Source organism: Pezoporus wallicus, unplaced genomic scaffold (genome assembly GCF_028554395.1).
Source record: "Pezoporus wallicus isolate ANWC-B61680 ecotype Strahan unplaced genomic scaffold, APGP_CSIRO_Pwel_v1 scaffold_11491, whole genome shotgun sequence".
Classification (NCBI taxonomy): Eukaryota; Metazoa; Chordata; class Aves; order Psittaciformes; family Psittacidae; genus Pezoporus; species Pezoporus wallicus.
In genome coordinates, this window is record NW_026642649.1 from 9,250,324 (window position 1) to 9,265,958 (window position 15,635).

Sequence of the window (15,635 nt, forward strand, 5' to 3'; positions counted from 1 at the left end):
TGCCAACTGGGGCAACACTTACACAGCAGTGTTTGACAAAGGGTGTTTGTACCAGGCATGGGTCTGGCAAGAAAGAAGAGCCTGCAGTTACCAAAGGTGTGTGCTGAGGAATGGGGAAAAGGGGACTCAGCCTCCTTAAAGTTGCATTATGTTTGCTGGCAGAGACAGCCTCAGGTCCTGTGTCAGCACTCACCTGAGTCAGACCCATGGCAGACCTCGGGAAGGACATATCCTGCTCAGCGCGGTGACTGCTCCCCATATCCTTGTCCTGCTTGGAGCCCACCTGTAAGTACATGTGGGGGAGTTACACCCCAGTCCCACAGTGTGGATTGTTGTTGCTGGTCAGTTGAGAGAGGAGCTGGAATTGCAGGTCAGGTGGTGCCTTAAACTGTTTGTTGGGAATTGAAATCTCTCTAATAAGCACCATCTGTGTGAAGTCCAACACCAGAGCTCTTGTTGCAGAAAGCCTTTTGCTTCAAAACCTGTTTTCTCTCTAACCAGAGCAGAAGGAATGTTATTTAATGCATGTGTTAACCCCAGAGACTGCTGCCTTCGGTGAGTTAGAGCCCTGTGAAAGTGAGCTAGCTCAGAAATAGCACAGTGTTTGTAAACCAGCCTATACGATACTGGATAAAGATGACACTTTGGGTTTTTTTTTCCCTATTTTTTGATGGAGCACAGATTTATGAATTGCACTAGACTTCACTGGACATCATCACTCAGGTAGGAGCGATGATGATAAAAAGATGGTTGTTCTTGCCTCACAGACTGCTTTTATTTAGCAATATTTGTACTGGCATTCATTTAAAGAGGGAAAGTACAGCTAACAAATGTCACAGCCGGTTGTGTAGGTTTCCATCTGGCTCTTGAAGCCTGTTAAATCATCAAAACCAGAGGACTGCGAGTTTAATGTTCATGGATAAGACGTACAGCAGCATATGACCTCTCCACTGTGTGTGGAGCCCAAGCCATGCTAGGTCAAACTAAACTGGATTAGGCATAAACGTAGCTGGGATGCAGCTCTGGCACAGCCTGGTGGTGTCCTCCAGACACAGTGTTCTCCTCTAAGGTCAGACCTGCCATGGGGCAAACATAGAAAACACATGCACATATATCCGAGACTTCCAAAAGGATCCAAGCTTGCAAAGTCTGTGTAGTTTCTGGGACCTGTACCTCGGGCTTGGCACTTAAAGCCCAGCCAACACTACTACGATGACCCTTGCTTCTGAGAGCAGCAGAAGGAAAGCTAATAGTGCCCTCTCTTGGAAGAAGAAGAAACTGTGAACAGCGCACATAGCTCTAGAACGGGTCTCCCAACAAACAGAGCAGAAAAAAACCCAAGCTTGGATAGGAGATTCATTTTCCCAGTCCCTTTGGACTGCAGGTTCATGGTACATTTAATCAACCCAAGTACGGGCCGCTGCTGGAAAGGGCGGCCACGCTGATCCTGCAGATCCAAAGTCACCCTGGAGACACCTCTGTGGTGCCCCTGGCTGTTTCACAGCATGTGACACAGATTTAGCCTCACAAGGACTCTGGGAGATAGGAAATCATGTCACACAGAGGTAATTTTTTTCAATTTAAAAAGAACAAGATAAAGCAACACAAGCAGGGCTGGTGTGGGGTGGCTGAAGAGGAACAAGCAAATGGCAGGGGGCTGGAACTAGGTGATGTTAAGGTCCTCTCCAACCCAACCCATTCTGTGATTCCGTGATTCTAAGTTTAACCATTTGCATTAAGAGTTCCACAGAAGCACTGCAGTTATAAATCTGGATTTTAAAAAGATCCGAAACATTAAACAATTCAAAGTAATTCATGTTTTAGTTCATGGTGTTTCGATTGTTTCTAGACCTTGCTAAGGGCACCTGGGATACCCGCTCTCCCCTTATGACAGTCTCCCTGGGCACTAGAAATCCGTTCAATAGTTTCTCACACCAGGTAGGTGCACACGGAAGGTGAGAGCCATGGATAGGTGGGGGGTGCTGCTTTTAAAGCATGATGCTCTTCAGATAAAGCAGCACACTGTACTCCTGCAGCAGCGTGCCTGCTCTCTAATACCCCTGCAGCCGGCCTGCCATGTTTTCAGTGCCTTTCATCCAGAGGTGCGGCATGTGAGGGGGTCACAGCTCAACCTGGGCAATGGAACAGGGCATCACGTCCACCTACGAGAAGTGGAGAGTGACTGACATCCACAAATCAGGCAATCAGGGAATCACAGAATGGTTTGGGTTGGAAGGGACCTTAAAGCTCATGGACAGAGACACCTTCCACCAGAGCAGGTTGCTCCAAGCCCTATCCAACCTGGCCTTGAACACTGCCAGGGATGGGGCAGCCACAGCTTCTCTGGGCAGCCTGTGCCAGCGCCTCAGCACCCTCACAGGGAAGGATTTCTTCCCAAGAGCTCATCTCAATCCACCTGTGTGTAGATCTCTGTTGCTAAAAGTGCCAGCAGCAACGACTGAAACACAAAGCCTTTCTTCCAACTGGGACACTCCATCATTTGTAATTAAACCACAGAGAAAACAGAAATGCAACACCCATTGCAGCTAAGAAAAAAACATTTATAGCAGATCTGTCAGAAATGGTCCCTAGGTTCAGGCAGGCCTCGGTCAGACACAGCAGTGAAGCAGCTGTTCATTTAACATCTGTGCAAAAACAGTGTCCTGGCAAGTAGGCACACACAGCAAAAGCAGAGCTTGGATTTACATTTCCTGTCCCATCCACAGGTTCCCTCCACTTATTTCCCTGCTGCTTGGGTACTCCATGGTTTACAGCCTATCTGACATGTAAAACCTACATGTCAACTGTCCCACCTCTGGTTACATCTCCTCTTACTCTAGTACGTATGCCCCTTCCTCTTATTTATCTCCTTTAATGGCTTGATTTCACAACTCTCTGGCAGACATGTGGTACCTCAACTTACTGGTTAACTACAGAACCAGCCTGCACCAGCTTAGTTTCATTGGTTGCACAAAGAGAGCATCCTTTTGAACCACAGAGTGTGTCTGTTGCCCAAAGATGACATTGTCCTTGAAGCACAGAGTGTGTCTCTTTAAGTCATGGTATTTCAAACCCTTCGTTTCATTCCCTTGGTAACTTAGCCCCAGCTCCGGTATTGCAAAGCCTGAATATTTCAAAGTCCCCTCCCCAGCATGCAAAACCAACACTGTTTCTCTCACAGACCCCACGTACCCACAGCGAGCTCTGAAACAGTGCCGCCACCATGATGGTGCCACCATCACTTTGCCACCCAAACCTCCTTCTGTGAACGGCCTCTGTGGTATCCTTTCTCAGCCAACTTGGAGCACAGCTCACACAGGGTGAGCGTCCAGCCCCTGCTCCCACAGCCAAGGACCAGGACAAAAAACTGGAGCGGGGCAGTACTTACACAGGATGAGTTCTGCAACACTGCCAACAACAACGCAACCAACCTTTGCTTTGCCACCTAAAGCTCCATTGGAGGACAGCCTCTTTGGTACCCAGCCTCAGGCATCCCAGAAGAAACACTACTGGTCTTGCTGCATTGAAGAATCATTTGTCTCTTCTCAACCCTTTCCATGCTACAGACAGAACAGATAACAGCCCATTGCTCACCCTGCCTCTTTTATCCCAGCTGATGGTTTGCCCCACCCCTGCCCCAGGGCATTGAAGGACGGCTTGTGGCTGTTGTCTGGGGTATACAAGGCCCAGTGTTTCACTGGGGACCTCATTCAGCTCTTGGGTATCAATGGGGTTGGTTCCTTGGTGTTTGTTTTGTCTTTTGTAGCTTTTGGGTATTGTAATGTTTTGTGCTGTTAATTTTTTGCTGTTTACAGGGATGCAGTCAGCTGAGCGTATTGCTTCAGGACATGACAAGGTTTACTCCTGTATGTATCAATAATTACTTCTTTAAGGTTTTCTTTTCCAAGGTGTTATATTTATAGGAGGTATTTAGGGTTCCTAACATTGCTTATGGTTTGTTATAATATTTTTATTATTAGCCACTGAATGTTTTCTTTACTAATGAGAGAGTTCTGAGGTTACCTTTTACCTTTTTTGTTCTGTTTTGGATTGTTAGCTGAAATATTTTTTGCCTGGAGAACTAAAGTAAAGCAGTGACAAGAAAGTAGAACCAAAAGTCTTTTTTTACATGTCAGTTCCTTGGTGAAGGTAGAAATATGCTTGGGTCTGATTGTTTGTCACACAGCAGTTATCATCACCAGTTCCACTACTATGGCAATCCATCTATGCTTTGGTACCTAAAACTCTGACTCTCTACTACTTTACGATAAAACACGCTTGGTCTCCTGGAGCAGAGCTCTCAGAATGCAGATATCCTGACCCTGCTCCTATGCCTGATGTGCCAGTACAGGAAACTGCTGCTGGTTAGCCCTTACACATGGACACCTCTGGAGCAGTGCTATTAACAAGGCAGTTCACCCTGCTTTTAACCCCACCAGCCCCCTAAAGCCCCATTAGCATACCACCCTTGTGTTGAGTGCTCCTGAGCATCCTGAAGCACACCACACAGAGTGCAGAGGTCCAGCCCCTGCTCCCACAGCTGAGGAGGCAGAACAGAAAGCTGGTGCTGGGCATCACCTACACAGGCTGTGCTGCACAGTGGTGACACCAACATGGCACTCAGACCTCCCTGAGCCACCTAATGCTCTGTCTGTACACTGCCTCTGTTGAATGCTCTGGAGTGCCCTGGAACAAAGCTCCCAGAGAGCAAGCATCCAGCCCCTTCTCACAGGCTTGAGGTGCCAGGACAGAAAGGTGCAGCTGGGCAGCACCTACACATGGAGACGTTTGGAATGGTGCCGCCAACATGGCACTGAGCGCCCGCCCTTTGTTACCTAAAGCTCCATCTCGGTGCTGCTCCTCCGTTGAGTGCACTTGAGCATCCTGGAGCACAACTGGCAGAGTGCAAACATCAGCTCCTGCTCATACACCAGAGGTGCCAGTACAGGAACCTGGTGTGGGGCATTCACACTCTGTGACCTGTGCTCCAGGATGCCGAAGAGCGGGCACCTGAGGGGCAGTTCACAGATGGAGGCTTAGGTGGCAAAGTGAGGTCTTTAGATCAGAGGAAGATTCAGGTTGTGTCCTCATCAAGCCCTGCTCTGGGTCTTTTCCAAGCTCTCCATCTCTCCCCTGGGAGCTTTTCTGGAATGATTTCAGTGGTCTGTGCCTCGGTTTCCCTACCTGTGCACCAGGAACAATGGCAGCTTCCCCTGCTTCTCTGGGTGTTCCAATTTGCTGTTTTTATTTAGCCCCCCTCTATGTTTCTTTGGAAGGCAGCTACCACCAGTAAATACTAAATACTCCTTTTCAGTCTCAGATTTAAGTCAGCTACACAGGCATCAGCCATTCTGTGCTGCAGCAAAAGGAGTGTGCTAGTGACACCAGTTCCCCACAGGTAGATAGAAAAGGGAAAATAGGGGGGAAACAGAAAAGTCTAAAGCCTCTTTTCAGGGTTCCAGCATATTCTCCAAACTGTTTGCATCTTTTGGCACTCCCTGATGTTTTGAAGAGCTTTGATGCTGCTGCACTGTATTAGCAAATAAGCTTAGACTGCTCTAGTATGGCATTTCCTGAGACTGATTTCTGTTTTTCTAGCCTTAACAATAAATTACCAGCACATTTCTGCTCTGTGATTGTCAGGGGTAGTGGTCATCTAGCAAATCCCACCTCAAGCATCCACTACAGCACTGGGAGAAGGAGAGGACTGGGGCTTGCTCTGCCTTTCTCCCCAAACAGCTGGTGCTGAGCATCACCTCCACACGGTGAGCTCCACAACGGTGCAAACACCATGGCAATCCACCCTCACCTTGCCACCTAAAACTGCATCTGCGTACTTCCCCTCTGCTCGGTGCACTTGGGTGTCCTGGAGCACGGCTTCAGAGTGCAAACGTCCAGCCTCAGTTCTGAAGCCCATAGAGTCAGGACAGGAAGCTGTTTCTGAGCATCACCTACACAGGGAGACCTCTGGAACAGTGCCCCTAACATGGCAATGAGCCCTTGCTTTACCACCACACAATCTTTGTACTGTCACTCTGTTGAGTGCTCTTGTTTTTGCAGAAATGCAGTTTCAGAGTGCAAACATCCAGCCTTTATTCTCAAGCCCATAGTGCCATGATAGAATGCTGGTGCTGAGCATCACCTACACATGCAGACCGCCACAACAGTGTCACCAACATGGCAATCCATCCTTGCCTTGCCACCTCAAAATCCATCTGTGTACTTCCCCTCTGCTCAGTGCACTTTGGCGTCCTGGAACGTGGCTCACAGAGTGCAAACTTCCAGGCCCACAGCCAAAGAGCCAGGACAGAAAACTGGTGCTGGTCATGACTGACACACGGAAACCTCCTGAATGGTGCCACTAACATGTCAATGCACCCGTTTGCCACCTAAAACACCATCTGTGTACTGCCTCCCTGCTGAATGCACTTGGGAATCCTGGAGCACGACCCCAGAGTGCAAATGTCCAGAACTTGCTCCCAGACCCGACATGCCGGGACAGAAAGCTGGTGCTGGGCAGCACCTACACATAGAGACCTTTGGAGTGGTGCCACCAACATGGCAATCCGCCCTTCCTTTGCCATCTTAAACATTCTGCATACTTCCCTTCTGTTCCATGCAATCGGTGTCCTAGAGTATAGCTACAGAGTGCAAACGTCCAGCCACTGTTCCCAAGTCCATAGTGCCGGGACAGAAAGCTATTGCTGACCATCACGTACACATGGAGACCTGCAGACTGGTGCCACCAAAATGGCAATGAGCGCTTGTTTGCCACTTAAAACACCATCTGCATAGTGCCCCTGCATTCAACAGAGCACAGGAGAAGGCTGAATTTAGAGGACCAGAGCTCCCTAAATGGTCAGTCAGTGGGAGCTGGCTACCATAGCCCTTTAATACGGTTTTGCACATCCCACACTCAGAGACTATCGAGAAGAAATCAAGTGCTGAGATTTTTAACACCCCTAATAAGAAACTCTCACAAAAAAAAAGAGAATTTGTATGCAAAACATCACTTTGTGCTACAAATGCAAAGCCACAGAGCAAACTGCAAATCACAGTACCACGCTTAACCGGAACAAACAGACTTAACTGCTAGGAAAGGGAGGGTGCTAGGAAAGGGAGGGGAGAGAGGTGCCACATTTCAAATCACTTGTTTTCTTCTGGGCATTCTTACATCCTGGGAAGGTAACTTTGTGGCTTCCTTACAGGCCCAAGCTATAGTGTGCCCCAGAAAGCCTCACCGCAGCAGTCTGCTGCCATGCCATTGATAAGAGCATCAGTCATTTGTGAATGTTGTAAAAGCCGAATTCAACTCACTAGCTGCTGGTTGTAATCCAAAAGGTAAAATGTAGTAAAATCTGCATTTTAAAAAGACACAGAAATAGACTTCTAAGTGGGATTTTGAATACCTGGATTGCTTAGGAGCCAGATCTTCGAAGTAAACACGGACTTGGATATTTAGACAGTCTCCTAGCAGACGGGTTATTATCTGCTGTCAAAACGTAGTTCTGATTCATTTATGGAAGCTTTACTCTTTTCTCATAAACCTTCTTCAGCTGTTTTAGGAAAGTGGTCATAAAGTTTAGTTTCCCATCCCTGGCTACAGTGTGGTTTGAGAATGCACCTGAAAACAAATACTGAGCAATGTGTTCATAGGAGGCATTTCTTCCTGCTCTGAACTAAACTCAAGATGATTTATGACTTTCTCATAGATTTTGTCTGATGCAGTTGTGATTGCTTTAGTACCACGCAACTTTGCTGAAGACTGCATTATTTAGTTCACTTCTTAAAGGCTTTGCCATGACAGAATCCAAGCCTGTCTTCAGTTTTAGACTTCTATGATACTTCCGATAAGATCAGGGCAAGCAGGCAGCAATGACAATTAGACAAGAGCAGCGGGATTTGCTGTTTACCATTTTAGTTGCAATTTCTACCAGTTTCATCAGTTTGTTAGACAAGAGAAATTGTTAGTGGAAAACTAGATCTATGAAGTTGTGGGTGAGTAACTGGAAACATCAGAAACTTGTCTTTGAGTGTGGTCTGTCAACAGCAAAGCAGAGTTATCCAAATTGTGCAAGACTTTATTAGTTTTTTTGGTGTGGAAATGGTTGCAAGACACGCACCAAAACACCAAATGGGCTACTATAAATGGGATTTTTCTCTTTAACTTCCCTGTGGGAAGAAGGGTACATCTGTTGATGCAGATGAAAGCTCTTACGCAGGCCTGCACAGAGGGACCTCAAAGTCCATTGTATTGGCTCTCTGAAAAGTTTTCACTGAAGCTTTTGTCTCAGGTTCACACAAGACAACCTTCACATCTTATTTCTTTGAGGCATAGAGCTGTCGCTTGTTTCCATCATACAAAGGGTTCCCTCATCTTTCAGGGAAACTTTCAGCAGCAGAAAGTTCAAAGAGAGCTTGAGCTCATTTTGCACAGCTGGAGGGCACCTCCTTACCTCTTACAAACCCACACCACCCTCTCCTTCTGCTAAGCTCTGTGGGGCTCCTGAAGCACTTTTTCCCATGGCAGTTGTTTTCCACAGTGGTACTGCTTTGCCTAACTTAGAGGCTTGGCCTGGAGGTCAGCAGTGCTAATGTATACCACTTCGGTGTCTGGGGATATTTGAGTTGAAGTTCCTGCCCCTGATGTACTCTTAACGCTTTCAGGCTTTAAATGAGTCCATGTAGGTTTGGGTCCACTGTTTCAAAACTGCAGAGCTATTGTTTCAGAAAATTAGGCACTGTGCCTAAGATTTTGTTGATCTTTGCCTTATGCAAAAAGGAGAAAAATACAGCAAAATTCAGAGCCCAGTCTTTTTCCTCTAAGTGATTAAGCGCATTGCTATCAGACATACGCTAGCACAAGCACTGTGTATTTCCTACTGTCTTATCAGCTTTTGGAGTCTCACATTAAATACATCATCATTTTGTGGGCACGTTTTGAAAGCTTCTCCTTCCCTGTTTTGTGCCCTCTTCCAGTCCTTGAAGTGGTACGTGACCGCTCGCTGTCCTCAGAGCTCCTACCCATTTATCAGCAGCACACACCAAAACACACACTGGGACAGCTACACATTGCAAAGACAGACCACTCAGGAAGGAATTTCAGGGAAAAATCAAATTGGTGCTAACTCTGGAAAAAAAAGGTTTAATAGTAGAGATGAGGCTAGATAACCTTCTTAAGAGCTTACTACTTTAATCTATTGAGGTCACTTTATCTGGGTATTTACCAGTACCTAGAAACCACACAGCAATTCCTTTTTATTTTTTCTAATCCTTCCATCTGTTAAAATTAAAAACCAGGGATGGAAAGAAAGAGAAATATTCACAGGGAGATTTGGAAACTCCACGGAATTGGTAGAGGACTAGGATGAATTTCTAAACTAATGATACACGGCTGCTTTGAATTGGGGATTGCTGAGAGCTGGACAACCATTTGTAGGTAGGTGGGTTCAGTTTATTTGTTAGAATAAAATGGTGACACCACCAAAATGTTGGATTTAATCACCATGAAGTTCATCCTAGGAATTAGCCCTAGGTGACCTCAGTACTACAGAAGCTTGCGATATCTGATTGTACCTGAACATGAAAGATTTCAGCCTCTGCATCTACCAGAATATAACTGCCTGTGAGCACCAAGATGAATACATGATCAAGAAAATATACACATCATGACCACATCTAGAGTGGGAATGGAGGCATCAAGCCTCTCCTTTCTTTTTACCTCATCCTGCCACAGCTTTTTGCTCAGAAGTACCTGAAGTGGTGTGAGGAAACCCTTCTGGTGAGAGAAGCATACCTCTCCTCCTCGTCCCAGCTCGCCAGGCTCGGGCTGCTGAATCTACCCCACTCATAGCAGTAGTATGTCTGATCTTCTTGTTTCTCTTGACACCTTCCCTGCCTCATCACCTCTCAAGCAGCTTGGTGAAACTCTAAAACCACCTTCTGCCTCCATTGTTATAATCTTTGAGCAAGAAGTACCTCTCTGGGATTGTCCCCAAAGTTTTTTCTCGCATTCCATTCTCACCATTCTTTTATGCTGCATGACCAAAGAACTCCTGCGGGCCAAGACCAAGATGTTTTTCAGGACAAAGCTATAAAAAGGTTGTGTTTTTCTTTTTAGTTTTTTTTTGTTTGTTTTTTGTTGGGTTTTTTTTTCCTATTTCCCATTCTCAGTTCACTTGCTGTTTAGGCCACAATCATTTTTTCACCTGATGGGATCATGTACCTTCTTCCCACTTTCCTTCACCTCCTCAGACTGCCCAATGGCTCTTCAGTTTCACATCTCTTCCCACTCTCTGACCTCAGCCCCATGCTCCTCCACATTAACATGTAGACCTGACTAGAGCCGTATGCTCTCTGGGAGGCTAAATCTGACACAGCTACAAGCAGTGTGCACCCTTACTGAAAAGGTAAGAAAAGGTAAGAAAAGGTAAGAAAATCTCATAACCGAAGCCTGTTCCTACTTCCATCCTGCCAGCCACTGAACTGATGATGCTGATGCTGCCTTCTCCCCCTCTGAGCTGCTTTGTTTGAAAGATTCATATATTATGGAAATAAAATATGGAAAGGTGATAGTTTAACTTACTTAATGAAGTGCTCTGCAGCCTGATGACTGCGATTTATTCTGCTTCCCAAGTGGTTTAATTCTACATCAGTTCTCCTTGATTTGCCAGAAAGCAACAGTAATTGGAACGGGAGTCACAGCGGCTGCTTTACATCAAATTATGCAAGAATTCCCCACAGTCTTCACTGGGACACAGTTATTTCTGGCTGTAATTTTATTATTTTTTTTTCAGTGTCTGCCAGAATTGCTTATTTTTGTAGAAATTTCCAGCAGGAATAGCTCAGCAGTTTGGAACAGGAATGTTGTGTCAGGTGAAGAGAAGGATAGAAGGCATCTTGTGTGTATAATAATCTCATGCTTTCAACAGTCCTGAAAAGTAAAGCAGTTAGCCACTGACCTAGGCTTCCCTCAGCAACTCTGCTTCTAGGTATCCCAAGAGAAACTGATTCTGAGGGAGCAGATTACTTTCCTGTGTTAGCAGGCTATGCATGTCAGAAACCATTCACTGTACCAGACAGGATGCAGCACTCATTGGGCGGTGAAGTCTGGCCAGATGCTGTCATGACATGCGGGTCTTTTGGGAAACCTCCATCCTTTACAAGGCAAAGAGATCCTCCCATCATTTCTTCAATGTAGATGGTGATACAGAGATGTCCCCCATGAACATCACTGTGCAAAATCTAAAATAGGTCTTCAGTCACACATCGCTGCTGAGGGGGGTCTCTGAGCATGGACTTCTCCTTTGGACCAGATCAAGAGCCTGGACACTTCAGAATGCCTTCTGATGGACTGAATCCAGTGTAGCTGAAATTAAGTGGACTATCAGAAAACTGGTTTTGTTCAAGTTTGGTTGTTTCACAAAAGTGAGTCCCAATTACGTTCATCTTCAAATACTAGAAGATTGAGATGCTACAAGTCTGGTATTTCATAGATGTCTAATGTAGGAGGTACCAATGTGGCTCAACATGCAACATCTGACAACCACTGAATGTTTTCAATTTGGAAAATACTGTAAGGCATTCAAGGTGGCTTATAAACTGGAATTCTATATTGCCAGATTACACTTGGCCTTCAAGTGAGTGCAGCAAAGAAGGAAAGAAAGAAGGAAAGGATCATTTTCTCCACTTTCAAACTGCAGCTCAGTGAGAGCAGCCTCAGTGCTTTGTGATCTGGTAAATGTCACTTCTGGCATGAAATGATTTTTGTTGCAAAGCCTTCAGTGTCCTATCTCATGTATTTGTAAGCCTCCAAAAAAACATTTCCTGATGCCCTCCCAATCTACTGACCTGTAGCTGCCCTAACCTTGGCTCTTGTAGGTGGGAGCCTTGCTACCCCAGGATCTTCCACCCTCAGCTGTGCCAAGCACTGAAACTTAATGGCTCTCCAAGCTGTCCTTGTCTCCAGATACTCCCAATAACTCCCTCTATACCGTAGTTCTCCCAGCATAGCCAAACACCAACCTTCACCTTTTTCAAAACAAGGTAGTATTCATGATAAGAAAATGAACATGGCTGAAAAGCTGTAACACTGCAGCAGATAGCAGTGCAGGGACATGAGCAGGTGAAATTTAGGGAAAATGAGAATTACCAGACGGGTGTATGTGCACCTTGCAAAGCCCCAAGATGCTGGCCTACATCAAGATGTCTGTCCAGCACATGGTATCTTGATAAGATTAGCACCACATGCTTAAATGGTAGTAATATCACCAAAATGGGCATTTTCCTTCTTTGTGACAGTGTTCCCAAGGATCCCTGTGAAATTTCATCGCTTTTGACCAACGCCATCATATGTATGTCCAAGTGATACAGTTGAGCTTTGGCAAGATTTGCATCCAAACACAGATCCACTCATCTTCAGGTTAGAAAATGCTCAGAACAAAAGAAGACCAAACTAAGAAATGTGCTGTCATCAGACACCTTTTCTTCGTTTGAACATGGCACTGCCATTCAGTGAGCTAAAAAACGTTGGGCAACAGAAAAAGAATTAAGAAATTGGGCAGGCAGAACATATCTGACAATTCTTTTAAAACAAAAATCTTAAGTTTTGCTCCTCCTGTGCTTGAGTGAACTCCTGGCTTAAAGACAGATATAGTGAATATGTATATTCCCAGTACCCTATACAACCAGTAAGCCATTTCAGTTTGGGTGTAAACACTGTCTATTCTCAGATGATGTGCCTATGATTCTTTTGCATCCTGAGGCCCTTGGCAAGAATCCTGGCAAATAAGGTTAGTCTCAAAATACCTGAGGCAGTGGGTTTCTAAGCCTTGATCTACTTGGAAAGAGGGAAGCATCTCTTTTTTCAGGGAGAGAAGAAAACACAGAGAGATCATTTAAGGAATGCAAACTCGACACATACCAAGAATAAAAAAGCCCAATGCTGACAAACCAGGAGGCAGCAGGCAGAAAATATCACATCATTAATGTTGTTAGTAGGCCCAAAATAGCACAGGAATGAATTTCCAGTGAACACAAACAAAAATCTAGGGATGGTAAAGTCTGTAACTAGCTTTAGCAACCAGTGAATTTTATGTAGTCGCCACTGATGGCTGTTTGGTATTTTTAAGACATAATTGTTCCTCTAAAAGTATTGTGATATCTGTGATATGGGAGGGATTATAACTAATGCCAGTCTTTTCCACTAGAGGCAGATCTTTTGGAGAATAAATATCCATTTTCCATATTTTACTTAAGACTGTAAATTCCGAAAGTGTCACAAGCACAACATACCCACAGGCATTTTCTCAATGAATATGAGATTGCCAGGTCACATTTATCAATGCATCTAATGACAGGACAGGCCACAGCAAAACAAGCTGCTTTTCTTGTTACACCAATGCCCTTCAGCTTTGACCTTGGATGACATAGTAGCATCATAAAGATCTCTGTGTGCCCATTTAGCTCTTTCCTGAGAAAGGGTACCCGGTGTGGAATCCATTAACACCATCAAGATAGTATGTGTAATATGTGCATCTTAATTATCATAAAATTAATATATCTTTTATTTAGGAGAGAGCAATATAGACATATTACAATGAAAGATTTCTATTGGTATAGTGAAGCACTACTAAAAGCCAAAATACCTACAGATAAGGACTGAGGCAATAGAACAGAATCTGTAACAGAGAGAAAAGGAAGCCGGAACATCTTTTTGAAACATGCTATAATCCAGTTCTCCACTAGCTGCAGAAACTGCTATGTGATGCTCTTTGCTTTGCACTACTCCTGACTGATGCAGAGAGGTCCATTTTGGCCATATAAATCTAAATGTTAGAGATGAATTCCTAAAACCTAAAAGCAAAGAAAGAAATAATGAAAAAAAGTCTTACTACACCAAATACATTAAAACTTCTGAGTCTTCTCAAGTTCTTTGTCACAATACTTTTATTGTCAGTGAAACCAGGAAAGTAGCCTTATATGCAAGGTGTTTATTATTCAGCTGGTCTTACACAGGCATCTGCTCAGAGTCTTCTGTACTGGTTTCAAGATGAAAATACTGTTCTTTGCATCTTAGTCACACAAGCAGTACAGTTAGGAAAGTACAAACCAGAGTCTAGCTTGCTTTGCTTTTCATTGAGGGGACTGTTTAAATCCCAGCCAAAAGGAGTGTACAAGCTGCAGGCAAGTTTTAATCACTGGTGAGGACAAGCCAGGGAAAAAATAAACTCGTACTCGGTTCTTAAATACCAAGCTGAGGTTTTCAGGATTTGCAAATTTTCAATGTCCTCTTGTTGCAGAGTCTTCTGCCTTCTCTGCAGCACTCCTGTTAACAAAAGATGCTCAAATTATTGCTGAATAAATAGGGACATTTACACTGTTTCAGCATTCTTAGGGTAGACGTCTGATAAGAAGATAAGCAGATCATGTTCTCTGGACAATGTCCTGCTGGGTGTTGATTACACCTCCACCCACCTTCAAGAAAATGTGAGCTTAACTAGCTGTAGCACAGGCTACCTCACTGTCTGAAAGTGCAATAAGAAGCATCTTGGATACAGAAAACAAAGATTGCATCATTGAGTATTAACTTTTCTCTGTTGAGGTGCTTGAAGAGATTAAAGGCTTTTTCTTAAATTTTAATCTTATTCATTAATGAGGAAAGGGCTGTTTGTCATACAGCAAGAATACCTAAAGTTTAAAGTAAGCACTGTGCATAAATCCTTGCTTTTGTAGAGAAATAATATGCCCCATATACATTTTCCTTTCCCTGTTTTATTGCTGATGAGATCTTCTGAGGCATCACTAGCAGAATCATAGAACCATAGAATGGTTTGGGTTGGAAGGGACCTTAAAGCTCATCCAGTTCCAATCCCCTGCCATGGGCAGGGACACCTTCCACTAGGGCAGGTTGCTGCAAACCCCATCCAACCTGGCCTTGAACACAAGAGCTAATTAGCTGTGTCCTTTAGCTAATTAAGATCTCTTATATTCTTTCTTGAGAGGAGTGAAGTCTTGCTGTTACTTCCTCTAAGCTAACCCTTTCCCTGCTGTTTAACTCCTCATAGGTACAAGTGGAGTTAAATCAACAATTGCCCTGAACAACTCTTCAAAGCCTCAGGCATTAGAAGGCAAAGATTCTGACCTTATGGCTGCTTCTGCTTCTACTCAAAAATTGAGCAGACACATTTAAGACTAACAGGTCACTGTGCCTCAGGGTCAAGATCTCTTTCATCCTCAGGCATACACCACATAGTATTCTTGTATGTCCCTGTAAATTAGGGTAGACATACATCAGTTATGTCAGGCATTTGCTTGCCTCAGATGCAGAAAGATCACAATATTTTTTTCCTTTCTCAGTAACAGTGGGAGTCTGGTTAAGAACAAAGAATTAATAAATCCCATCTGCTAAGGACAGTTATCTCCCTCATCCAATCCTTATTGCCCACTATGTATTGCCACTCCTCTGAGGTGCAGGTCAATGCATGTGTACTCTCATACCTCTGCTCGAAGGGTAAGAAGGGCATTTGCAATCACTGGTGCTCAAGGATAATGACTCCAGATTAACAGCCAGGAGATTAATGTGGAATAAAGCTAAAACTCGTTCAAACTTAATTCCCTTTGCTTCTGAAGCTTTC

The 15,635-nt window shown here is 44.5% G+C and overlaps 1 long non-coding RNA gene across 1 annotated transcript; it reads right to left on the minus strand.

The window, feature by feature from the left end:
* Positions 1 to 13,541: 13,541 nt before the first annotated feature.
* LOC130611043 (uncharacterized) lies at positions 13,542 to 15,353 on the minus strand. Its single transcript, XR_008975144.1, has 3 exons — positions 15,198 to 15,353; positions 14,377 to 14,525; positions 13,542 to 13,854 (listed from the first exon to the last, which is right to left on the minus strand). It is a non-coding gene; the product is annotated as an uncharacterized LOC130611043 (long non-coding RNA).
* Between the last annotated feature and the right edge of the window lie 282 nt (positions 15,354 to 15,635).